The 27,378-nt window shown below is 44.0% G+C and overlaps 2 long non-coding RNA genes across 3 annotated transcripts in view; both read left to right on the top strand.

Moving 5' to 3' along the window:
• The window catches only part of LOC118557384, a 28,676-nt gene that overhangs the window by 1,034 nt on the left and 264 nt on the right, over positions 1-27,378 (top strand). Inside the window, exons 2-3 of one of the 2 annotated variants that reach the window (XR_004927846.1) lie at positions 27,005-27,098; positions 27,204-27,375. This is a non-coding gene — a long non-coding RNA (uncharacterized LOC118557384). Of the gene's footprint in view, positions 1-26,596; positions 27,099-27,203; positions 27,376-27,378 lie in introns of those variants that run through there. The other variant, XR_004927845.1, reaches the window with a different exon arrangement.
• Positions 23,620-25,291, top strand: LOC110366579. The gene is made up of 3 exons (XR_004927844.1): positions 23,620-24,446; positions 24,526-24,650; positions 25,208-25,291. It is a non-coding gene; the product is annotated as an uncharacterized LOC110366579 (long non-coding RNA).

Here is a 27,378-nt window from a genome sequence, read left to right on the forward strand (position 1 = left end):
AAGGGGTGAAAAAAAAAAGGTCTGCGCTGCAAAAAAAAAAAAAGAAAAAAAAAAAGAAGCGGTGAAGTGAAACTCACCAGTTTGTGAAGAATAAAAAGTTTAAGGCAAAATGTGTTTACTCAGTCACGCTGACAGACCGACCCCCCCAGAACAGAGCAGAACCTACACTCCGCTGCTCTCCCATGTCTTTGCTTCCCTGCTTCATTCAGACACCAGCGGAGACAAACGCAAGAGAGAACGCAAAAAGAACCCAGCCGTGCGCTTTTATCCACTTCACTGGTATTATGCAGATTCTTCTCCCTTTCAAAAATAAAAAAGGTCTCTCTCTCTCTCTCTCCCTCCCTCTGTCTCTCTGTCTCTCTCTCTCCCTCCCTCTGTCTCTCTGTCTCTCTCTCTCTCGCTCGCTCGCTCGCTCTCTCTCTCTCAAAAAAATATCTCTTCTGGAAGGGGGCTGCACAGGAGAGGCGCGTCGGCAGGCACGGACCTCACTCCAAGAAAAACCAGCATTTTAACAGACGCTGATCAATCCTCCCTCCCGCTCGCCCCCCCTCCCCTCTCTCTCTCTCTCTCTCTCTCTCTCTCTCTCTCTCTCTCTCTCTCTCTCTCTCTCTCTCTCTCTCTCACACACACTTATTGGATCAAAGTGGGATTAGATGGTCGCTATGCGATGCAGACCAAACGTCCGGTGCACAAAAAAAATATCAGTTTTAACAAGTGTTGGGCTCAGCATGAAAAAAAAAAAAAAAAAACATCTGCTAACGAAGCGGATATAATTGCAGCTTTTTCAGAATGCAAACTAAATTTAAGGCTTTGCTTTACTTCTCTCTGTGTGTGTGTGTGTCCTCGAGGTAATTTCTCAAACAAGCAAAATGCGCTGGAAACAATGAGGATGATGTCATGGCTCTGAGAGTAATTCACGTCCCAGAGAAAGCAAAAAAAAAAAAAAAAAAAAAAAAAAATCAAATTGTTTCAGCGCAAATGGGTTCTGGAGTCATTTCAAGCGAATGAGAAAGTATGAAGATGTTTCCTAAAAGAAAACGTCAAGGTGTTTTAGTCAGGTGATGAAAAACAGCAGAGTTCTCGGTTATCACCTCTAAAGATAACCTCGCCCTTGCACCCTCAGCTTGGCCCCGGAGTCAGGTCTGAAAATGGAAAGTGTGGAGGCTGAGTGCATCCCCCCCCCCCCCCCCCCCCCAACGCACACACACACACACACACACACGCACACACGCACACGTCAAATGATGTATTTTGACTCCTCGTTTCATAACTTTTAAGTTAAACCTTAAGAGGATAAAATGAAAAGGAGAATGAAAGACAGTCGGGAGGGCGGTATGTAAGCACGGACACGGATCCAAAACGAACATTTCTCAGGGATTTCGGCAGCAACGCCCGCTCTGCGCTCCCAAAACTCCCTCTCACCGCCGCACAACCGCAGACGGTCAGCCAAGCCAACACAGCACTCCTGCCATACCTTTCACACACACACACACACACACACACACACACACACACACACACACACACACACACACACACACACACACACACACACACACACACACACTTTTGCTCTATTATTTCCCTATGTGTTTGCATTAGTTTGTGTGTGTGTGTGTGAGAGGTGGAAGGATGTTGGCCCCCCTGTATTAAGGACAGTTATCTTGGCACCAAGTAGATACTTTTCAACAATGTAGTTTCAGCTCGGACAGACATAACACACGCACACACTCAAAAAAAAGAAAGAAAGAGAGAGAGAGAGAGAAAAAGTCTTCTGCAACTGGATAAAGTTGAGCAGGGCTGGGTAGGGGGTGCTGTGGTTGAAAGCCTTTCCAGTCATGCACCATAGACAAGCCGCTGGCCTTCTTTCCCACTACTGGCTCTCTCCATCTTTGCACCTGTGTCCGGGTGCCGTTTTTCTTACGCTCCGCTCACCCCAATGTTGCAAAGGGACATGAGTGTAAATGTTGTGGAGAGGGTTTTGAACCGCATTCTGGTGATGAGGTATGGGCCTGTCTGGTATTCTTAAGATGGAAGGGTTCATCACACGGGCTTATGGCACCAGCTTGACTAATGTACGCTGGAGACTCTTTGGTTGCAGGAGATTTTTTTAATCAAACTGTTGGAAATATGTGGTTTCTGGGATAAATTTAGCTGGTTTTAATCTCTAACATGTGTGAAACAAACTGTTTTGCAATGATTATTTGACACTTAAGTATGAACTGTCATTGAGTTTGGAATACAAAAAGAGAACAAAGGATGAACAGAAGAATGAGGGTCTATTTACAAAGTGGGATGTCAGCAGTGGCTTTGGATCCCTTCGCGTCTTTTCTTTCCTACTTCCCTTTCATTGCAAAAAAAGAAAATAAAAAGAAAAATTCAGCATGTACCGGAAAACACTGCATAGCTTTATTGAAACATTTTTATTAAAATACTCAAATGTTATTCTTTAATTTTACTGTGCAACATTTCTTAAAAGTGTGTTGTACACCCTATTTCCCTTATACGTCACTAGACATTTTACCAGGTACGTTTATCAGATGGGGTGGGGGGGGGGGGGGTAGCATGCATAATGCAAATCTTCTGCTCCACCAATGCCTAAGATTCCCTTTTGGGTTAATTTCTGGTGTCTCTGGAGACCATTGGAGTACTGAGAACTCACAATGTTCAAGAAACCAATTTGAAGGTGTTTGATCCTTGTGACTGGGTGCATTATCCTGTCAAAAGTAACTATTGGTAGATGGATACACCAGTCAGACAATAATGGACACGGTCAGCCATCTGAATGCCGCAAGACACCACAAACTGTTGTCCCAACAACTACGGCTCCATGAATATGTTCTATCTTTCGGGTCATACTAAGAAAATCCCACACCCAATTTTTTAAATACTCAGATCAGCACCAGTAACCGTACCACATTCATGCCTGAGCAACTCTGCTTGGTTTGAACCTCTGCAAGTTGTCTTACCCTAATCTACAGAATGAAGTGATTTTAATTGCCGCCATGCAATTCGCTGATTTTCTAATTCTATGAACAAGTAACTGAACAGGCATACCCGATGAAGCGGCCTGTGAGTATTGCTCTGATCCCTGTTTGGGTCAATTTACTGACACATTTAGAGCCCAGATCAAACCAAAATACCAAGTGACCTGTTGCTGATACAGTATATATCGCTGCAGAAGCCATTTAACATTTCCTTATAGCAGACTATGAGGAGATCATATTACTTAAATATTTACCAGTCAAAGGTTGAGACAAAACATAGCCAAGGCGATTTAAAAAGTTGAGTACGAAACTACCAAAACTACAAAGGTGCTAAATGGAGAATGGGCAAAATCATCAGCACACTGTAGGAGTCTTTTATTGAACACAGATTTCCATCCAACCTATATAAAACTACCAAAGTGTTTTAATATTCATTTGGTTGATCTTTTTCCAACACAGCTCTCTTCGTCCCTTTTTTTTCCTGTCCACTCTTCTTTTTCTCGCTAATCTCCATCGTTCTTTTTTTTTCAAATATGCTCCCTCTCCCCCTCAGAGAGAGCATATTGATTGTTCATGTCTTTGCCTCTTCAGCTCTTGCCTATTGATCCCCAGCAATAAGGCAATCACCCACACATGCAAACTTCTATGCACAAACCCCCTTGCACGCACCGATGTCCTCTTTCCATTCTTCCCAAAAAACACCCTCCTTTTGACGAAGGCTAACTTTGCCAGACAATTGATTTATAAATTCCCCTGCCAGTACACTCACACAAAGTGACAGAATACTGTCGATTATTTTGCATATGCCCTTTAGTGTTGCAACCCAGACTTTGGCATTGATGGGCGTTGTGCCTTTGTGTTCCTTACAAGACTCATTAAACTCCTGTGTGTGCCTGCAGCAGTTTGCATCCCCTGTAGGTCTAAGCTGGTATCTCTCTTTCTTCATATTTTGTTTCCCTTGGACTGATTCTGCAGCTTTCTTCATCCTGGAGGCTGGGTCAATATGGCCATTCTGTTTAGCAATTAACATCGATCAGTGCTTGTCAATACCGTCAGCACCCAGACAAAGACCCAGGTTGCACTGCGTGTGCACGCTCTTTCTCTATCGGAGCTCAACAAATCCCCAAACAGCAATCTCATTAAATGAGGGCATTATGGCCTGACCCGAAGGTCACCATGCATGACTCTGTGTTCTGGGTGACTGGAGTACAACCTAACGCACAGCCCGGAGTGTTCTGAGCTGCGGGCCAGTTGTTGACTCATTAACGTAGTTGTGCATGCGCGTATGGAGGTGTGGGTAAGATGTCAAGTGTAGAAATAGCCAGGCTTGGATTTTTCTCTCGAGCGCAAGCTGGCCAACAGGCAATATCACCCCCCCTGCTGTTAACTCAATGTTTGAAATTCTGAAAACTTTAAACAGTCTGAATGCAATCCATCATCCTGGTGACACACTATAGGGCCCTTGAGTTTTCAGATGTGTCAAGTGCAGTGGATTGTGTCCAATTAGGTTTGTGTATAAGGCGTGAGTTGTATATGCTTGGATGGGTGGGTTGGCCTGTGCATATGCAAGATCCATGGAGGGGGAGTGAGCCTTGTGGCTTTGATTAATACCTGCAGACATGGACCCCAAACCTCTCATCAGATGTTGAGATGTCAGCCTAACATTGGTATCTGGAATAGATATCCCCACTCCGTTAATCATGGGCCAAGTTTAAACTGTTCCCCAATGTGTAAATGTATAAGACACTTAATAAAGGCCCTTTGATGACAGAGGGGCCCATGCAAAGTTAAGGAATGTGTACAGTGTGCTTGGCTTTGAAATAAGAACCTGTTTGCCACTTGTTCGCGTCTGCAAGATGAGAGAATCGACAGCTGCAGTTAAGTGAGACCAGGAATTAATTAGCAGAAAGCAACAGTGAGCCTCGGCTGAGATGAATAGAAAAGCAAAAGATTGTTTTTATTAGCGGCGATGTTGGTGGTGCGCAGCCTGCTCCCTTCTCTCTCCCTTTGCGAGATTAATCCAGCGAATATGAACGTTTGCTCGGCTTCGTCCCGGAATCTGTTGCAGCTGTTGTCTCTATACATAGCCCGAGTAAAGCACTGGAATAACTTTACTTTGACACTTTTAAGTTGGAGGATTTGATGCTGCTTTGGAAGCAAGTCAGGGTAATTATTCAGGCAATCTCGCTTGTGCCAAACTCTGGTCATACGGAGTAGATAGTGCCTACGCAGTTGTTCCCCTCAATCCACACCTGCCTTTTCAGTACATTTTTCAAAACTGTAGCTTATTTGGTGAATTAAGCAGCTTATTGTCACTGTTGTGGGTGAAGTCTGACAAAATGCTGCATAATACCAAACATCTGCTTCTTTCGTATGAACCAATGCTTTGAAAACATCCAATAATACATGCGATCCATCCAGCAGCAACACTGTCTCATCCTTTCCTCTGGGCCATCTGGCAGGACTTGTTTGTTGGAAGCTCGGACCTTTTGCATCGATGAAGCGGTATGCTAAAATCCTAAAGACATCAACCTTGGAAGGCACCATCTTTGTGCACCTGGTTCATAAATTATTCTCTTCAAAAACTCTTGACAGGACCCTGCGACCAGAGCCAACTATTCAAGAACATCCCACCAGAGTTAAAGCAGACACAGACATGAAATTCACAAACAACAGGGACAGTCTGAGTAATACATTTGACATTTAGCTGCACAAAACTGAAGACAGATGCAACAACACCACGGCGTAAATACAGCAAAACCTGCGTGATGCAGATTGGAAGCAGGCGTGGCGCTGCACGCAGCCTGACACTGATTGGTGGGAGCCGTTTGTGAAGCTCTGAGAGTGTGTATAACTTAATTGCCTTTGACCAATGGAGTTGTACATAAATATGCAATGTTCAGCAAGTGGATGGATGTTTGTTTAATTATGGTCCTTGTGGTTGTGTGTGTTTAGCTGAGAGTGTGCGTCGTGACCCTCAGCGACAGACTGTGCACAGCTGAGATTGTGGGATTTGTGGCTCCAGTGTGAACAGTCAGTGCCTGGGTCAATGCAAAGATTTTGTCAACAGCAGTGTATGCTAAGTAGTGTTTTGTGTGTGTTTTGTGGCTGCATGTGTGTATGTGAGAGAGTTGTCCTGTCACTTTCCATGCACTGTGATGTGAATTGCAGCTGTGGTTTGTGTTGGACGCTGGTCTGGCATGTTTTTTTTTTTCCCCCCCTTCCTGTTTCATGTTCAGGCGCTCCGCAATGGAATCCATGCACATGGTAACTTTCACTACTGTCATCCCCTCTGTTCTTCTCTTCCACAGTTCTGCCTTTTCACCTCCTCCTCCTCCCTACTGAGTGCCCTTTCCTCTTCCATCTTCCTTTCTGCTCCACTTGGTGCTGCTTCTGCGCCCTCTCGCTATGTCCGGTTCTCCCATTCACTTTTTTCCCTCTTCCTGCCCCTTTAGCCTTGCCACCGAGCAGAGGAGGAACTGTAATGTTTATGAAACCCTTTAATGTGCTATGTAATTACCCTGGCAACACCTCCCATCATTACTCATGCCAATAAAGCACCACAGAATTGACATGTCAGAGTGAAAAGGGAAGGAAAAGAAGAACGAAAGAGAGGAGCACGGCTTACACTTTTCCATAGCTCTTCCCCTTTCTCCATTCATCTGTTTTTGTGTCTTTCTTCAGTCTGGGTTTTGTTCACCTGTTTTGTTTTTCTCTCAGTATTTCTTTCGACTTCTACCTTGTTTTAATTTGCATCCCTTTCTTTCAAGGTGAACAACTCTGCCAGAAGGCCAGGTGGTGATCAATTAAAAACTCTTTTTGGAAAACCACAATTGTTCCTTAAAGTGCTGTTCTGTGACTATTTGCGGTAGATTTGTCTGGTGGAAAAGAAGTAGGGGTATAAATGGGAAAGCATTAATCTTGCATAATTTTGAATGGTGCTGCAGTATTCTTTAACCCAAAAATGTCCACATGGATTGAACACATAGTACACCCACTTATTTATGGAGGCTTTTGCTCGTCTTATGTTGTCATTTAAGCTCAGACCCTTGGCTTTTCTTGACTTACACAGTGAAAGCTTGAGGCATCTTCTGCTAATGCCAGCCCTAATTTTTTTTTATACATCCAGAGCTCTTTCTTCTGTGTCTTTTCTGGCAAAATCCTCATTTATAAGACAAATATTATAACAAATTAGGCAGCAAAACAATGGGTGGGTGCCTGCCTGACGTCAGCCTGTATTTCATTAGCAATCGCTAGGCTAACACGTTCCATATGGAGGAGCCTGCAGGGTAGCCCCCTGCTGCCCAGTCACAGCCCAGCCCAGCCTAGCGTGGCCCATCTCGACTTCGTTGCCATGGCCTGCCCCCACCCTCGCTCTAAGTCAAGCCCCAGTTTGGACCCCATCCGGGCCCCCACCATTATGTCATCTTTAATTTGGACTTGTCACACATCACCTGATACCTACCCCGTCATGCTGTAACCTTTTGTCCTGTTGGATCCCCCCCCCCCCAAAAAAAAGCACTGATTTTGGCCTCCTCTTTTCTCTACCACTTTGCCTGTTGTTTTATTTTTTTTCTTTTCCGCTCATTCTTCCTCTTTTCTCTTTTCCCTCGCTAACACCAACTCTTTTGGCTTCTCTTTCTTGCTCTCAGTTCAACCTGTGTAATCCCACCTGCCTTACCCCCTCTGTCATTTAGACTTAAGTTTGATGCGTTTGCCGTCATGAAACAACGAAGACTAAAAGAAAACTCTAATGACACCTCTGCTCACTTAGCCAGAAAAAAACCTTCCCTGACAAATGAGGTGAATGAGTTGAATGATTGTGAAAAATTGGATGTGACAGTGAGATGGGAAGTAACTCATTCTGGAGAGAGCTAAATTATGGCACATGACAGGACTCTGGAGTGAGACTAGTAAATTGGTCAGAGTGGTGGACCTCTGGATAGCAGCAGCCTGTGGCAATGTCTCTTATGATTGAGCTATAGAACGTGAGGGACAAGGAAGAAGTGCACAGATGGGGAAAGAAATCCAAAGAGAAAGATTAGAGGAGACGTACAGATAAGGACCGACTAACGGTTATGAGCAGAAGCAAACAGTGTGTACTGAAACGGATATGTTTTTCAGGTGTTCTCTCCGATGTACGTGTGAGGCCTTGGTTTGTGTGCCTGAAACCTTCTGGTTTGTGTATCTGTATGGCTGTGTATCTGAGGGTTGCTGTGCACACCCATATGACTCTCTGGGTTTCTGGTTGCCATCCCTCATCACTGCTCAGTTCCCTCGGGTCACTGCTGTTGGCTCAGTCTCATGCTCTGCTGTATGCTGTGTATTTAGATCTCATCTCTTCTATTCTGTTGGGTGAAACCATTAAACACTCTTGTAAGAGGCTTACCCCATAATTTGTTGTTCTGATAATAATTGCGCTCCTTGGTTGAAACTGAAAGTAGGAATGTTACTGAAATGATTGTGATGAATTAATTTTGAAAGCTATGTCTCTTAAATCAGGCTGTAACACCACATCGCTTAAGTACCACAGCCATTGAATGAATCAAGTCTTGACAGCTGGAAGAAAACCACTTATCTGAATTATTCTCTGGCTCAATTTCTATATCTAGCTTGGCTGGTGACAAATTACTTTTATGATGAGGAAACAATTTTAGATTAGATGAGAACAAAAAAAAAAAAACCTTAATGGATGAGCTTGAGGCTCCGACAACAACCCAGCCAGAGTATTAGAAATATAGCATTATATGTTTCAGTAAGATTGGGTCACAGACTTATATCCCCAACTCCCAAGTTAAGGTGGTGGAATGCTTTCTTGTCAACAACTGATTCTGTAATCAGAACATGCAACTGAGAAATATTGTCTCTGCTTCCCAGATGTTGAACTGTTGACTTTATTGTTTTTGCCCATATAATCTACCAAATAATTTCACCAGGGTTTTCCTAGAAGTGTGCATCTCACCGTCAACTTGTGCACACTGCATGTGATGTAATCAGTTCACCCGTTGCTAAGCTATAGACACAACACCCAACACATTTGTGGTGATATCTAGAGTTCGTGACCACATCTCTTTATCTTCTTCTCTGCCAACATTTCAGCAGTTTGTCAACTGCTCCATCGGAGGAGAAAATTAAACATTGTATTTGATTTATACAAATGTTGGGGATGCATGCAGGTCATCTGCCCAACCTAATCTTGGCAAGGAAGATCATGATCTTGTCTTTCTATATCCTGAAAGAATTGGGAGTAAGTGGCCACAGGAAGCAGAGTAGAGAGACGCTGAAATAAGTTGGAAGCTGAATCAACTCTGCAGGGATGTGTTGAGGTAACAAACTGGAGTGCACTTTGTAAACCACAATGTCAGTCCCATTGCTGAGTGTGTGACCAACTATTTAAGCTTCCATGTGGACAACCCTAATCCTCACCAGAACAGTTGCTTCCCTCTAAACCAAACCCTGAATCACCAGTGAAGAGGCAACAGAGATCAAGACAGGTAATTAATGAGGAGCGTACAAAAACAACTCAAAGTCAAAACAAGACACAAAAATGAGGCAGTAAAAAAGGAGATCAGGCTGCAGAAAAAAAAGTTTGAGATGCGTCATGTGTTTAATATTTAACAGGCTTCAAGTGGATTGGGAATCAGATAAATGGAAGTCTGGAAAGACCCAATGGACATCTGAACATCTTCTACATCAGTTGTATGCAAGATCAGCATCCTCCTCTCCTGGTATTACTTGCCCCTTAACCCCCCTGTCCTTTCTGTCTGCCTTTAACCTTTGCCTGATCCAGGTTCCAGTTCTGTGGAATCCATCCTACCTTATACCATCTGTCTTAACTGCAGACCTGCTCTAACCCCACACATCAGGAATTTCCTGGTTATACTTTGATTGGCCCTCCTGAGTATGCAAACAAACACCTTTTAGGAACCACTGAAGTTTGCTTATGAAGTAAATGCATGGAGTACATGCATTTACTTCAAACAAACTCACTCTCATCTGTACAAAGTAGAAAGGACTAGGAGGATCATGATTTTTGATTTCCCAAGCAATGAGAACACAGTTCTGCTTGATTTTATCTGTCAGAAACTCCAGAAGACACAGGTGACTGTGGAGGAAACAGACACCAGTTTGTGAGACTGAAGGGTTTTGTGTCTGACCTGGTGATCAGCAGTGCAGGAAAGGGGGAGGGGGAGGATTTAACTGCCATCATTTCTTTTCACTCTGTTTACTTCAGACTTTTAATACTAGTCAGAGTCTGGTCATCTGCAGAAATACTCAAATTACTCTGCAATTGTCAGTTGTATCCGAGATGAACAAGAGACAAAGTAGAGTGGTGGTTTACCGTTCCGTGGCATGGTTTGGGTACAATTATCTGATCATGGACCTGAAAAAAGATAAAGGACATTATTTTGGCTTTTTGGAGGAGTAGGAGTTTCTCAACGACTATCTCAATTAGGGAAAAACAGTAGTGGTATTGTGGTATTGCCGTATGTATAAATCTCTCATTGTTCACCTCAACAACGGACTGGAGTGGAGACACAACAGTGATGCTGTCCACAAGAAGGGGCAGAGCTGAGTATTTCTTGAGGGAGCTTCCATCATTCGATGCTTGCAGAAAGAAGCATCAGTTCTGTCTTGGAGAGTCTTCTGCCTTTGTCATGTGTTGGGGGTAGCACCATCAAAACCAGACATTAAAAAAGGTGAAAAAGCTGACAAAGTAGGCTGCCTCTTTTCTGAGGACTTCCATGGAGCCTGTAAAGATGGTAATTCAAAGAGCGATTCTTCATAAAATAAAATCCATAGGTGACAGTATTGAGCGTCCTCTTCAAACACGCATAGTCATCTAAGAAAGTAATTCAAAATATCCTCAATCCGAAGCTTCTTCTGATTGACATCAGAGCAGAGCCCTTCACAAGGTCCTTTCTGTTCCTGTTCAGGTGGAAAATAAAGGTCAGCCTTGGCTATGTATATTTTAAAGGAGCGCATTGTAAGTTGCAGGATTTCTGCAGACACCTGCAGGGTTTGTGGGGTGGGCTCTGGTTGGTTAGCCCGTTTGATTCATGTGGGCCCCATCTCCGGGTGGATGGGCCCATGTGTCGTCTGGTCTGGGATTGGGGATGGGGGTTAGGACCGGAGCATGGACTGGGTAGGTCGGGTTGTGGTGGTCCCCCCTTCCCCCGATCTTGATATTAGGATTCACCTCCTGGGTCCAGGGGCTGGATAGCCCCTCTGGGGTGCTGGTGTCTGGACCTGGGAGTATAGGATGTGTGTGGTGAATGCGAGTGTGTGTACTGCATTCCCCCTTTTTTTGTAGGGTAGGAGTGTTCGCATGTCACTGTTTATGTGGTTTTCTGTTTGGCTACTTGTCAGGTTGGGTTTGATCTGCCCCCTCTCCTGGGACATCTCAGGTCTCCAGACTCTCTATTAAGTGTGGAGCCCATCCACCCATCCTGCTTTCCTCTGTTGGCTGGCGCCTTGGCCCGCTGGTGCATTGGTGGTCCTTGGTGTCCAGGGCTGGGTGCTCGGGCGGGCACCGGTTTGCTCCTGGTGTTGCTCTTGGGGCCTGGTCCCCCGTGGATCTGTCAGGGCCCCCACTGGGGGGCGGGTTGCCGCTGGGTCTCGGGTCCCTGGGGCCCATAGCTGGATCCACTCCTGCATAGCTGCCTGCTTGGCGGAGCCCACAGGCTCGTCCCTGCAGCTGCCGGGGGCTTCGGCGTTGTGGCTGATGGAGGTTTCCCCGGGGCCCCACTCCCCTCTTCCCTCAGGAGGCAGATTTTCCTGTGTTGGCCCCTCTTGGACACCTTTGCTCTGGGGGTCTCTTCGGGCATCTGGGATTTTGGTCCCCCTGACGCCTGCCTTGGTGCTCTGGGGGTCTGGTCCTTGGCTCCTCACAACAGCGATTGAGCATTTTTCTTATGGATAAACCTTACATACACAAGCGCACTCTCTCAAACACCTGCAGGTGCTTGGATTCAGGTGCATACAGTTTCTCTTCAATACAGAAAACCCCTGTTATTAGCTTTAGCTGTGACTTTATACATTCCGTATTAAATAATACTGTATATTCTTCAGTGATGTTATCAAGGCATTGGTTGTTTGTACCTGTAATACCTGTAATCGGTTGGTTTTGCTGTTCTTTTTATATCTCTCTTCGCAGGTGAAAAAGCAGACTCAGAGAACGTTATACTGCTCTCTCCCTATCCTCTCCTCTTTATTTCACCTTTTCTCCCTTTTAGCATTTTGTCTCATCTGTTTCTCTCCTTTTCCCTATTTTCCCTTCCCATTTCAATGTCTATTTAACATGAAATATCCATCCATCCATCCATCCATCCATCCATCCATCCATCCATCCATCCATCCATCCATCCATCCATCCATCCATCCATCCATCCATCCATCTTATTCCGCTTATCCGGGGTCAGGTCGTGGGGGTAGCAGCTTCAGTAGGGAGACCCAGACGTCCCTCTCCCCAGCCACTTGGCCCAGCTCCTCCGGGGGAATCCCAAGGCGTTCCCCGGCCAGCCAGGAGACATAGTCCCTCCAGCGTGTCCTGGGTCTTCCCCTGGGCCTCCTCCCGGTGGGACGTGCCCGGAACACCTCACCAGTGAGGCGTCCTGGAGGCATCCTGACCAGACGCCCGAGCCACCTCCACTGGCTCCTCTTGACGTGGAGGAGCAGCGGCTTTACTCTGAGTCCTCCCCAGATGACTGAGCTCCTCACCCTATCTCCAAAGGAGAGCCCAGACACACTACGGAGAAAACTCATTTCAGCCGCTTGTATCCGGGATCTCGTTCTTTCGGTCACGACTCAAAGCTCACGACCATAGATGAGGGTAGGAACGTAGATTGACCGGTAAATCGAGAGCTTCGCCTTTTGGCTCAGCTCTCTCTTCACCACAACGGATTAGTACAGCGCCCGCTTCACAGCAGACGCTGCACAAATCTGCCTGTCGATCTCCCGCTTCATCTTCCCCTCATTCGTGAACAAGACCCCAAGATACTTGAACTCCTCCACTAGGGGCAGCACATCCTCCCCAACCCGGAGGAGGCACTCTACCCTTTTCTGGTTCAAGACCATGGTCTTGGATTTGGAGGCACTGATTTTCATCCCGGCTGCTTCACACTCGGCTGTGAACCGCTCCAGTGAGAGCTGTAGATCACGCCCTGATGAAGCCAATAGGACCACGTCATCCGCGAATAGCAGAGACGCAATCCTAAGGCCACCAAATAGGATCCCCTCAACACCTTGGCTGCGCCTAGAAATTCTGTCCATAAAAGTTATGAACAGAATCGGTGACAAAGGGCAACCTTGGCGGAGTCCAACTCTCACCGGAGATGAGTCCGACTTACTGCCAGCAATGCGGACCAGACTCTGACACCGGTCGTACAGAGACCTGACAGCCCTTATTAAAGGGTCCGGTACTCTATACTCCCGGAGTACCCCCCACAGGATCCCTCGAGGGACACGGTCGAATGCCTTCTCCAGATCTACAAAACACATGTAGACTGGTTGGGCAAACTCCCATGCCCCTTCCAGGATCCTGCTGAGGGTGTGGAGCTGGTCCAGTGTTCCAAGGCCAGGACGAAAACCACACTGCTCTTTCTGAATCTGAGATTCAACTGTCCGACGGACCCTCCTTTCCAGAACCCCTGAATAGACCTTACCAGGGAGGCTTAAGAGTGTGATTCCTCTGTAGTTGGAACACACCCTCCGGTCCCCCTTTTTAAATAGGGGGACCACCACCCCAGTCTGCCAATCCAGAGGAACTGCCCCTGATGTCCACGCGATGCTGCAGAGCCGTGTTAACCAACACAGCCCCACAACATCCAGAGCCTTAAGGTACTCAGGGCGAATCTCATCCACTCCCCAGGGCCTTGCCACCGAGGAGCTTTTTAACAACCTCGGCGACCTCAGCACTAGAGATGGGAGAACCCGATCCAGAGTCCTCAGGCTCTGCTTCTACAATGGAAGACGTGTTGGTGGGATTAAGGAGGTCTTCGAAGTATTCCGCCCACCGACGCACGACGTCCAGTGTCGAGGTCAGCAGCACACCACCCCCACTGTAAACAGTGTTGGTACTGCACTGCTTCACCCTCCTGAGACGCGGGATAGTGGACCAGAATCGCTTCGAAGCCGTACGGAAGTCTTTCTCCATGGCCTCTCCGAACTCCTCCCACGCCCGAGTTTTTGCCTCGGCGACCGGCTGAGCCGCCTGCCGCTTCGACTGTCGGTACACATCAGCTGCTTCCGGAGTCCCACAGGCCAATAAAGCCCAGTAGGACTCCTTCTTCAGCTTGACGGCTTCCCTCACCGCCCGTGTCCACCAGTGTGTTCAAGGGTTGCCGCTGCGACATGCACCGACAATCTTGCGGCCACAGCTCCGACTAGCCGCCTCAACAATAGAGGCGCGGAACATGGTCCATTTAGACTCAATGTCCCCCGGCTCCCTCGGGACGTGTTCAAAGCTCTCCTGGAGGTGGGAGTTAAAGCTCTGTCTAATGGGGGACTCTGCCAGACGTTCCCAGCAAACCCTCACAATACGTTTGGGCCTGCCAGGTCTGACCGGCTTCCTCCCCCACCTTCGGAGCCAACTCGCCACCAGGTAGTGGTCGGTGGAGAGCTCTGCCCCTCTCTTCACCCGAGTGTCCAAGACATGCGGCCGCAGGTCAGATGAAACAACAACAAAGTCGATCATCAAACTGCGGCCTAGGGTGTCCTGGTGCCAAAAGCACATGAAATAGTCCCAGCATAAAATCTAATAAAGCTTCTTGCATATATAACTCAAGTAGAGCACTATGGGGAAAGCAGTAAGGCTCCACTTGTGAAAGAAAAATCTGTTGGGCTCTTTTTGGCATTAAGACAATTCTTATTGCCACTTTGCCAGACAGAACACACACAAAAAACAATTGACCCCAGTGTTGTGCACGTGTAAAGAAGAGGAAAAGCATCTGTCGCTGCGACTGCACAGGTCTTTTGTTTAGAGGCGTAATGTCTTCCGAGGTAAGACAGACATGAATACTGAAGTTAGCCCGTGTTCTCTTGTTAATGTATCAATTATGGTGGAGACTCAACAAAGTAGCCAGGTGAATGAGAATGCGCAGCGCGGCACACTCACACAAAGAGGATTCATCCTGAATCACTCTCTCATGAACTAAATATCCATCCTATAGAGGCAACTGCGGGAAATAGAGGATAATTTATTTTACACACTGGGCAATTGTAAGAGCATGTATGGGAAAGACAATAAATAATATTTAACTTCAAAACTTGCACTATGCACATTTAAAGAAACTTGCATAGTATAATTTACCACAACACCCAATTTCCCTTTGATAAAGTGTCACTGAACTGACTGAAATTAAAAACACATACACAGTTATTTCAACTCAATCCAGTGTCTCCCCTTAAAGCCCCTTGCAAAGGAACTAGCAGATAAAATCTTACAAATACAGATCTGTCCAAAAAAACAACATCAACTAAAATGGTTTAAGTTATTATGATAATTATGACCTTATGCTTTTCATGATTTAACCTCAAATACATATTACAGATTTCATGCACTTTTCAAAACTGTAATCAGATAAATGGGAATTCTGCCAATGGGTTTGTTAAAAAGCTTTTCAACAAGAGGCATATTTGCTGAATACAATAAAAACTTTAGTGTTCAAAACAATTTTCGGATCAGTTATAAATATTTCTTGTAAATGTATGTCAGACACAGATTTCTTATCCAAATGATCAAGATCAAAGAAGAATAAAAAAGGCTAATAAAAGTCCTCTGAGTTACTGTAAACTGACAAAGAAGATTATTTAAGAGTGATAGTGGGGATGTAGCACCTGGATCATTGGAGTTGATGTCCAAGGGTACAAGAGAATATCACACAGTTAGTATTCAGATAATTATTCCCTGCAGGGAAAATACATACCTTACAATATTTATTGAAAAACTTTACAGCTTCTGGTTTATAAAATAAAACTGGCAGATATTTAAAACCCTCACTGAGTTACGGCAAATCTTTAAAAAAACAGGTTGGCAACAATGAGATGAGAATGATGGAAAGTGTTTATTTTCAAGTTAAGTCGCTCCAATATTTAGGCTCCAACAAATTAAGTTCCAGTCCACTAATATCTAAACATCTCCTCTACAGGTGGTATTAGCTGCATTTGTTCCACATCATGATTGCTCGCTTTCTGCTCGTTCACTGTCTCAGCATCTGATAAAAAAAGAAAACACATAACACCAATGATGTAGGAATCGAAACACCTTTATCCAATGCAGCAGGTGAGAGGTCAGAACATGACTTCTGTCAAAGCAGGTGCAAAAGTGACAGAAAGAGAAGAAGCAAGCTTCACAAACCTATGAATGAACTACTGAGACACGTTAAAACTGTGAGAACGGACGAAGGTTTGGGATGGCATTACCAAAGCAACAGGAAGTGTGCATGTTTTCAGTGCACAGCTGCAGCTTGTAAAAGGGTTGTAAAACAAATTATTTTTAAAAACTGGTTTCACAAAGATAGAAAGTGAAAAAAAAAAAAAAAACAACACATTTGGTTTTTGCTCACTCTCACACAGTGGTGCTGCAAGACTGACCTCTCATTTACAGAGTTAAACTGTTCTTTTTACTTTATGTTCATTAGATTCTGGATACAAATCACTATCTGGTGGAAGGTTCAGTTAACCTTGAGGATTCTTGTTGTGACTGTAAACTAGCAGTAAATATGAATTAATGCAATTGATTTATTTTATTTGTAAATTACCTGAGTCATTTACTTGTTATGTAAATAAAGGAGCGTTGCACTTTTCTCTTTTTTTCTGCTTCTTCCTTTGTGCTAGGTTTCTGGAGATATTACATATTTCTTACTTATTTTATGGACACTACTTTGTCTTAATCCTCCTACCTCATGAATAATGTGGGATGCTTTATCTGTGTGTGAGAAAACTCTCGTCTTGTCTGACCTAAAGATTTTCCCAAACTATATTTCTCATTGCTGAGTTCCTTGTAAACAAGGGGTCCTCTCTAGAAATGTCTTCATCCACATGAAAACACTGAAAACAACAAACATTACTCTTAAATTGTAGCTATTAAACTGTAACTATGTCAGGTTTGTATTTGTAGTGCAGCCATGGAAATACACACAAAACGCAACGATGAAGGTGTGGAACATTCACATAAAAATGGAGTTTGGGTTGAGTGTGATGTTAGAGGTGGAGCTATGTCATAATCACTGACATAAACTTGCCTGTCGGTCACCTCTGAGAATCCAGTGGTGCTGCTTCAAGATATTTTCAGTTTGGTACCAATTTTCAAAAATATTTCTTTTGGGGCTCCTTAAACAGTATTTCTGTGTAAATCCAATGTCAGGGGGAAAAAAAATTAAATATTTGCACATTTACAAAACACTGGTTCCATGTGGATGGCAGTTTCTGCTCAGGGAGAATCCAGTTTTCTTTAAAGAAGTATTTGAAGTGCAAATCTCAATTTGCGTGGGCTTTGTGAATGAGATAAATCTGTTCTGTGGTTTCTCTGGGTTTTGCAGATGAGAAAGCCTGGCAGTTCTTTAGCTGTTCTCAGCTCTTAGTTTGTACATGTCTTTTACTGCGTGGTTCTCAGCGTCTACAAAACAGCTCGGGTCTTCGAGGAGAGACGATGAAGTCGCTCACCGTCTCGGCCGAGCGGTGAAACAGAAACGGCGCTGCCGCTCTGTTTTCCAACCAATAACTGTCACGTTATGCAGGCTGTGTTTTCAGCATGCAGCTAAAATCCCAACGCTCCCATGTCCAAAGCAGTGAGACTGGCGTATAAAAATGACAGTGGTGCCGTGGTAAATGCCAGAGTGACAACTTAAGACATTTGTTAGGTTTGTTTAGAGTGTCTGGTTCCAGAGAGCAGTAGTCATTTGTTTTCATGTGCTTTTTTTATATATATAAGTGCGTGTTTAAATCTGTGCTTTATTACAGTGTATATTATGTACCTGTCTGCACATCCCCGTCACGAGATCAACTTAATATCTTGTCTTTTCTATTGGACCTGGCATACGCGTGTGTATTGAATGCGTGTGATTGTGCGCTCTTTGTGGGGTTGTTGGTGTTTCATGCCGGTTAGAAGTTTATGATCAGTATTTTCCGGCTTGCATGACTTAGCGTGTGAAAATCCATTCACACCCAACACAAACACACACATACACACACACTCCTGTTAATGGTGTGGATCTTGATGATATTCCATGTTGTGTCTTTTACTGTATGGTAGTCTTGGTAGCAGTGCGGCGCGGGGGGAGTCAGGGTGGGTGTGTGCGTAGCTGTCTGTATTTGTGAGTGCAGCTGCATGTCGGTGTGCGTGGAATGAGTGTAAAAGACATCAGACACCACCGTTAATGGGCTTAATCAATGACAGATGAAATTCCTGTTGTTTTTCTCACCGCAGCACTGTCTGCTCCAATAGAAACAAGGCCCAGAATGTGCACTGAAACTCACGGGGATGACTGAGGTTGGAAATCTCACTTATGCTCTCAGCTACCATATACCTAAACACTCACACGCACCCACACGGATAAATATTCGCAAACTCTGAGAGGTATGGTCCCCGCGTTGCTCTGAACCTGCTGGCGTTTTCCTCTGCCGAAGAGTTTACGGACTTCATGAAATATGCATATCGCAAATAAACGGTGCAAAGTTTTTTTTTTTTTGTTTTTTTTTTAACACGCATATGCCCATATTCACATGCACACACATACACTTGCCAAAGTCCTCTCTGTGCTCCAGCTGGGGACCCAGCTGCAGTGATGTCATTGCTTGCTGCCACTTTTCTGATTGTGACTTTTATTGAAAGCAGAACACTTTGATTCAGCTTCAAGAGCAGTCACTCTGCACAAGCTCTAAAATAGGCTGGATTCTGCACGGTCCTATACACATAAGCACCCCTGCTCACGCCGACTGCATGTATGTGTGCTCAACACGCGTCAGGGTTGGACTCTACGGGCCAAATCGCACAAAGGTTGCACCCCTGCAGACTTGACTCTGTCAAAGCGAGGGATGAAAAGAGAGAAAAAAAAAAGTGGAGAGTGAAAGAGGTGGGAGCGCAGGATTAACAGTTTGCTCTAACAGAGAGATAAGAGAGATAAAGTTACGCAATGAGGGAATGTATTCTCTGCTCCTTCAAGCAATCCTCAAACATATCTTCTTGTCCCTTATGCGTGGATATAAACATCACCACCGACCAGACTGACCAACCCATTCCACATGTACGTATATTTGCAGCTAAACATATTTTTTTTCTCTATGAACAATATATGATGTTTCAGGAACAAAGTTCTGCAGAAGTGCACAAAACCTGCAAACATATGAGCAGAGGTCTGAACAGTTTCCCCACATTTTGCTCCATCTGGAGTCGCCTTAGAACCCCCCCCCCCCCCTTTTTTTTTTCCTCCTGCTCAGGTCTTTACTCCGTGTCCTCACTGCCAGTGGCACAAAATTTAAGTTCTCAGCCCTCCATCAACTCCTCTACAAGGCGTTTCTGCCCATTCATGTCCCCAGACCCCATTCGTTTTGCCTTTCTCTAAACCTTTTCACTGTGTCCCTTTCACCGTCCCCCTTTCTCTGCCCCCCAGCCTCAACCCTCCTCCTCCCTCTCCTCCCTCTCCTCCTCTCCTCTGTCTTGTATATACTCGTCTGTTGGCATGTCCTCTGTCTTTCCAGCCTTTGAAGGCTTTTCAGGCTGCTAATAAAAGACAGGTCCCCACCACAACAAAAGGGCTCAGCGCTGCCTTTGAATAAACAGTTTATTTCGCTTTTATTTTCTCTCCCTCTCTCCCATCACACACCCAGACCCCCATGCCTCACCCTTCTCTCTCCCCCCTGTGTATGTTTTTTTTTTTTTTTTTTTTTTTTGCTCTTGGCTAAGGGGGAAATATGTGCACTTGCTATGTTTTTTTCCATGCGATCACAATGCTCTGGAACAGATTAACAGAAGACAGGGGAGGGAACGAGACGGATGAAAAAGAGCAGGAGAGCTTGTGGTAGAAGAAAGCAGGTAACTGTGGCAACCTTGGCCCCGTCTGTCAGTCCGTCGCTCAATCTGGACCATTGTATCCTCGCCTTGACCCGCATTATGTTGCATTTTCGGGACCCATGCTCGTCTCCCATCTCATCACCTTATCTCCTGTGCGCCGCTGCACACTCCTACAAGCACCTGTAGTCTGCACGCTGAGGCCAACTCTCTAAACCACATTAGTCCCTGTGTACACTGGCAACACCTGGCTTTTCCCAGTAGGGTTCAAATAAACATCTCGTTGAAGAGAGACCTGTTTTGTTGGATAAACCTGGAACAGCCCAGCTTTGAATCCGAGCGTAATCCACCACATCCAGAGGAATCACGTCAAAGTAAAGTTGACAATTTGTCCTGTTTACATGTGTAGGAATATTTCTCTGGCTAGAAAGCACTTGTTAGGCACATTTGAAAAGGCGTATTTTTCCCCCAGAATGTAAATAAGTTCTCGGTTTGTTGGATCTGGACCCGCTGCGGTCCTGCGAGCTGGAAAGACACTCCACTACTGAATGAAGCCCCGACAGCTGGGCCAGGAACAGGCTGTGCAGGGCAGCGTGATCGCTCCAGCAGACCTAGACAAACATAAATATGCCTGAAAATACTTGAAATTCTTAAGGTGAGCCTAAATTTGTCTTATCGGACACAGCCAAACGTGGATGAAAATCACCTGTTAGATAATGTGTATTAAGCACGTGAATTATGTGTTTTTTAGGAGCTTGGAGTGAATTCCATCTCTCCCCTGCCTGCGTTCGTTTCTCCGCTTGTTCCAACCCGGGAAGCAGAGGCCTGGGTGAGATCGGAGCACAGCTGAGCACTGACCTGGACCAGGCCCGTTACCTCGAGCCCCTGTCCGAGCGTTGTTTTGTTGCCTCTTTTAGGCTCGTCCTCGTGTCTTCTTCTGTTTATCAGCTACCTTTGCCTTTCGGCTCCCTGCTCATTTTCACCCTTTGACTCCTTCTGTCTTATTTTTCTATGGAACTGGCACGCTGTGGCGCTGTCGCCTCAAGCTCAAAGTAAATACATGGTCATTTTTCTGCCTCTTTTTCACGGAAGAGGAATAACAGCTCGATGAGTATGTGTGTAAAGGTTTGTGTCAAGCGCGTGTGAGCGCATTCATGTGCCAATGTGTACATAACTGTGTACGTATGTGTGTACAAAGCTGCAAACCACAGGGTTATTGGAGCTATTAGAGAGCTGGCTGAGCGGCGCAGCATAGCAGCACCAGATGGGCAACCAGGAGTAGAATCAGAAAACGCACACTTTATACATACATGAGCCCTTTTACACAAAGACACATGGAGCGTATTAATGCTGACAGACTGACAGAAGGAATATTAATACCTACAACGCACACATGTGCATAAACAGACTTTGAAATGTATGCAAACAAACTGATTGCCCACAGCTGGCGCTGCGCATCTGCCACACGCTTGGACGTGATGCTCCGAGTGAATGATGGGCGGCGTGAGGGTGAGGATGGATGACACAAAAGAGCATCCCTTCATCTCTGTCGTTCAGCTAATCCCTCTCTTCTGTCATCCATTACGTCACTCTACCTCTCGCCAACACCCCCCCCTCCAAACCCTCATCCTATTCCGTGCGTCAGTCTCTTAGCCTTTCCTGTTACTGCTTTTTGTTTTTGGTACTTTTCTCTCAGGGATACGTCTTAGTTGCTCTCTTTCCCCTTGTTTGGTTCTTAGCTTTGAAACAAAGGCCTGTGTAACGAGCACAGGTGCGGTGACCTACAAATTCAAGGAAAATGTTGCTTTAATTCACAACCAAGAAAAAAAAAAATTTTTCATGCTGCCACCCACCTGTTTCATGGGATGGTGAGTTTAGGTTGCTGTGTCCCATTCCTGGCTTTTTTCTTCAACAAACCTTTTTTCTGCTGCTGTTCCATAATACACTCTGTGTACTAATTATGTGACATTTGTTGGCAATTTGTTGCACTTGATTTTGTTTCAGATCTCCAAATACATTTTAGTACATGACAAAGACAACCTGAGTAACTACAAAAAGCCCTTTTCAAGTGATAAAAGTATTCAGATTAATCTGTTCCTATGTTAAAATGTGATTGCTCCCTATACCTAATAACCGATTGTGTCAACCTTGGCAGCAACAACGATCATTTGCAGATAGCTGCTAAAAATATTTTTTGCTATGGAGCAATTTTTCACGACTCTTGTTTCTAATATCATTTCAATTTAGCCACTATTGTGGCTTTTCAAGCAGCAATGGTGGGATTAAAGGCTAAAGATGCTGGTCATCAGCTAATAGTGGCGGCGCGCTCAGTCACAGCCGCTCAAGCTAACCCTCCATCTGATCTACAAAATTTCGTTGTATCTACCTAGTATGCATAATGACAAATAAAGCACCTTACCCCTTACCGAATGTCCTGTCACAGCATCTCATTCAGATTTAAGTCAGTGATTTGACTAGGCCACTCAAAAACCACTTTATTATTTATGTATCTACTTTTAGCCATTGAAAGATGGTGTACACTGCATCATTGTCCTGTTACATAACCAAAGTGCTCTTCTGCTTAATGTCCCGAGTTGATGGCCTGATATTCTTTTTCAGGACGTTCTGGTAGAGAGCAGAGTAGTTTTCTCTTTATTAATTAGGGCAAGTTGTCCAAATTCTGAAGCAAGAAAAGCAGCCCCAAACATCACACTTCCACCACCATGTTGGATTCCTGGTATGATGGTTTTTCTTTTTTAAATGTTGAGATGCCTTTTGAGATCTTTTAGCTTTCTTTAGGTTGTCAAAGAGTTAGGATTTAATTAATTTTTTGATCTTGACCAGATGTAGTCTGGGAGTAATCTGACCCAGATTACTGGGTCAGATTCTGACCCAAGAAAGGGTCAGAATTATTGTTCATTTGAAAAAATAAAAATAAAATCTAAATGAAAGAATACATGTTGAAAATGAATGTCAAATTCTGATCTTATAATATAAAAAATTGCAATGAAGAGAAGTGAAACTAAAAAATGTTTCAGTTTGAATTAAGATTTGATTCAGATCTATTTTAATGTTTTGAACAGCTTTCCTGTTGTTGTTTTTTCCAATTTCAATTTTTTTTCAGATACATTTTTTTTCTAATTGTTTTTACAATTTCAAGTTGATCCTTTTTTTTTTTTATCTTGACCCCAATCTGACGAAGGGGGTTGGTGGCATCAAGGTCCAGGGGTTTTTGAACATGATGGACAGCATGCCCCACATGACTGAAGTGTCTGCCCCTATCATGTTGCGTTCATGAAACATGGGAAGTTTGTTCAGCTTCGTAATTAAATTTTAGATTTCATATAAACGGTATTGATATAACTGTTTTGGAAAAATAAGAAATTGCTGATCTTACCCTTTTTAGTTGGTAGTTGATATGCAAAGCTTAGCAGGAAAGAATAAAAGTATTTCATTTTTAACATGATTGTCAGCAACACTGTCAGTATCGTTGAAATGTCCACAACGCATCTCCAGTTGCATTTTTCAATATGGCTGCTCCACCAAGTGGACACCTGAAAACAGGTAAATGTTTGCTTTTTATAAACATATTGCCTGGTAGTGCCAAATTTTATGACATCCCACAAAAGTGATATAAGGTGAACATAAGAGGAGATGTTTTATATGTTCACAATCCATATGAAAATGACACAAGAGAAAATATATAAACAATCTGAGCCTCTTTGAATATTAGAAACAAGCTGGTCGTGTTTTTTAATGAGTACCCAGAGTTGGTTAGATTGTTAATAAAATGTTAAGTACCAACTGAACAACATTCACTTTGGTGAGAACTAACAATTACATCTAGTCATAAATGGAGCTGTTTCCCGACAGCAAAGTAACATTACTGAAGCCATTAGGAACAGCAGCAGACAAGGGTCACCGTGACCTGATGAGGGACCTTGAAATGAGTAGAAATTTGGAAGAAAGATTTCTCTATATGACCACACATTCTGATTAAAAAAGAACCCAGTAGATAGCCATCAGTTTTATTGTAAGAAAAATTATCTTTATTGTTATTGCAACACTGAAATTTGTTCTCTGCATTTAATCCATCCCTTAGGGAGCAGCGGGTTGCCACTATGCAGAGCCAGAGGAGCATCCTGCACCTAAGGGTCTTGGTCCAGGACCCAGAGCGGCAGTCAATGGGAGTTGAACCCAGAACCCTGCAGCCTCTCCCGGACACTAACCACTAGGCCACCACTGTTGATGATTTACGCCAGGCTCACGGAACTGATTCAAGCTTCTGGTGATCTGTTAAATCTGTCCGCTTTAAAGAAGCCAGCTCTAGTCTGCCTCATTCTGCTGCCTGTGGTGACATCATCATTCCCTGCAGCCTCAGCGCTCTGGCTTCCCCAAATCACAAAGGAGTCACTGATCGGAACCTCGACCCCTGCCTGGATTCTGAGAAGGTTAGTGGCTTTTTCTCGGAGCCAGTTTACCATCAATAACGTCTGAGCAGCCACTAAAGCCTGTTCTCCTCCTCCACAGTGATTCCTGTCTGTGCCTGCGGCGGATTCCAGTCTACCACCAGCTGCTCTTTTATAATGAATCCTTTAAACGGCTTCCTGTGTCTGGCTGAAATTTCTGACCCTCTGTGTTGAGCATTACAAAAGGTAGCAAAGGAGTGGCTAGCATCTCTGCAGATCCCACACATCCTGCACACAAAGTTTTTAGACTTTTCTCTTTAGGTTGGCGCTACAGAGCCCTATTTACAAAAAAAAAAAAAAAAAAAAAAAAAAAAAGCTGCCACAGTTTCTTCCCCCCAGGATTTCAGTCTAAATAGCAGAGTACCCAGAACAATAGCATGCTAATTGCACCAATCCGACTTTATCTTCTTTTTTTGTTGAAACATGTATAACATTTCTACGAAAAAATATTTATATTTTCCGTTTATTTTTGTATATTTATATTTAAAATATCTTCATTAAGCGCAACTTGGATCAAAAGTAAATTTCTTTATGTATGCACAACTTTGGCAATTGATGCTGATTTAAGTTGTTTAATCACAAAGCTTTGAGGTTGTGTTGTTCCACGGCCATCGGGACCTTAAAACAGTCCCTGGAATGCTTTACCATTTTAAAGAAAATCATGACTTCTAATTACCTCATTTAAAAACTAAGTCGTTAACAGTTTTTCTGAGGTTATTTAAATATCTGTTCTCTTATCCAAGGCATGTGGATGATGCAGCTGGTCCGCCGTCCATCACGCCTACTGCGGTTCTGCCATGGATCACTGGCTGGGAACATCTGTTGTTCCCAGCTGTTTTAATAAAAAGATTTTACACAAATAAAGTTTAAACATGAATAAAATAGACACTCCATTAATAAAAGCATGTGTTACCCCGTTGTTTCTTTGCAAAGTCTGCACCTCTAAGTGTTGAACACATGAGGCTCTTCAGAGTGATTCCCAAAAAAAGATGCACATCTTGGGTCAGGAAAACCATTTGTCAGACCCTCCCCAGTTTGAGCTCAACCTATAAGACATTTGTACCAGTCACTAAGAGCCGCGCAAGGTTGAAATGAAAGAAGTTATTTTCTGTGATTTAGTTACAGCTGAAGCCAACAAAATGGATAATATTTTAAAAAACTGTTCAAACTCATTTCAGAGAGCAACATATTTATGTGCATTTCTGTTAAAAAGTAAAAAAAAAAAAAACATCTCCATAAATGCACCCAGTAATCTAGAAGACACAGTTAAATATAAAACTTACAGCTAAATAAATGGCAAAGTCACGTTTGCCTTGCATCTCAGTTATCCTTTTTAATATTGAACAACTGGAAAAATGACTCTAGGTCATGGAGAAGAGTAGAAGATTGTGTTTCCAGATCAGGCCTCTCCTTCTTTGTTAAAAACAAAGACAATTTGGATCTAATGCCAAGTTTATTGACAACTAAAGAGAAAAAGTTAGGAGCCTGGAAAACTCGGAAAGCAGCCGTGACTGATACTGATGAGCTGAAAAGCTATTTAGCAGTAGAACAGTAGTTGTAGAGGTCTATGAAAACGGTGTCCACATCAAGCAGCACAGCCAGGAGGGTGATGGAAAAAAAAAAAAAAAAAAAAAAAAAAAAGAAAAAAAAAAAGAGGTTTATTCACGGAGTTTACCGACCAAATTGATAGACACAAAATGGACATTCACTTTTATAAACATGTCAAATGAGGAAAAACTAATGCACACATTTTAGGTCAGACTAAATAAAACATGCGGGAATGTGCCCATCATAACTTATCTTTGTATATCTGATGATAGAGATTATAAGGTAACACTTTAAGAATGTCAGCATGTGTTCAGTGAGAGTTTAAGGTCTTCTCTTGGGCTTTCATCCTAATATTTCATTGAATCCACATTGAAAGTTTACCTGAAGTGTCTTGACAGAAGCTGAAATATTACACTTTACTACACATGTCAGGGTCTTCCCCTGAATAACAGGCAGCCAGGTATCTGTTAACGGTTCATCAGGACAAAGTGGCCCTGACGCTGCTGCAGGCTCTCCCTAAGCTGACCATTGATGGAGTTTGATGGTTCTATGCAAAATAAAAATAAAACAACAATTGTTAAAGTTTAACTGTGTTAGATTTTCCTGAATAAATGTGCGTCACCAACCAAATAAAACAGGGTTTAAGGTTTGTTCAAAAAAGCCTACAACTGAATTCTCAGTGGATGATATCTATGTAAAACCTTCTCATGTCCTTCTCTAGAGAGGAAGATGGAAGCAGCAGCCTTCCTCCTTCCTCCTGTTGCTGTTCTTGATGAGTTCAGAAAACCTTTAGTTGCTGCTGCTGTATGTTAGGAAACATCTCCATTCAGGACCGAATGCAACAGTTAGTCCTACTCAAAGTGAATATTGTTTATCATTTATATCAACCCAACTCTGGATACTCATAAAAAATATGACCATAAAAAAAAGTTTCTAATATTTAAGGGGCTCAGATTATTCATATATTTTCTCTTCTGTCATTATTGTGTCAGGTACGCAGTTCTGTGCAGTAGAGGTGTGCGGCTGTTCTTACCTTTGTCCGTCAGGAGACAGACGGAGGGTATCAGAGCATAAGCTCACTGAGCGGTACATGACCATCCTAGTTCCTGATACTCCTAGTCTACAAGGGTTCTAGTCTGGTCTGTCAAGATTCTCCTCAATTACCATCATCCTGTCCTCTGGCAATTCCAGATCCCTTGAACCCTCCTGGCAGTCCAGTCGGACCCCGCTGGCGTCCTCCCGCCACCCGGCTTGTCCACCCTCAGCCGAGGAGCACCCACCAGGTCTCGAACCACACCTCTGGTCGCCATCTGCAATCACTGCCTGTCTCTCTCCCTCCAGCTCATCATCCACCCCTTCTTCTGTA

Source organism: Fundulus heteroclitus, chromosome 23 (genome assembly GCF_011125445.2).
Source record: "Fundulus heteroclitus isolate FHET01 chromosome 23, MU-UCD_Fhet_4.1, whole genome shotgun sequence".
Taxonomy (NCBI): domain Eukaryota; kingdom Metazoa; phylum Chordata; class Actinopteri; order Cyprinodontiformes; family Fundulidae; genus Fundulus; species Fundulus heteroclitus.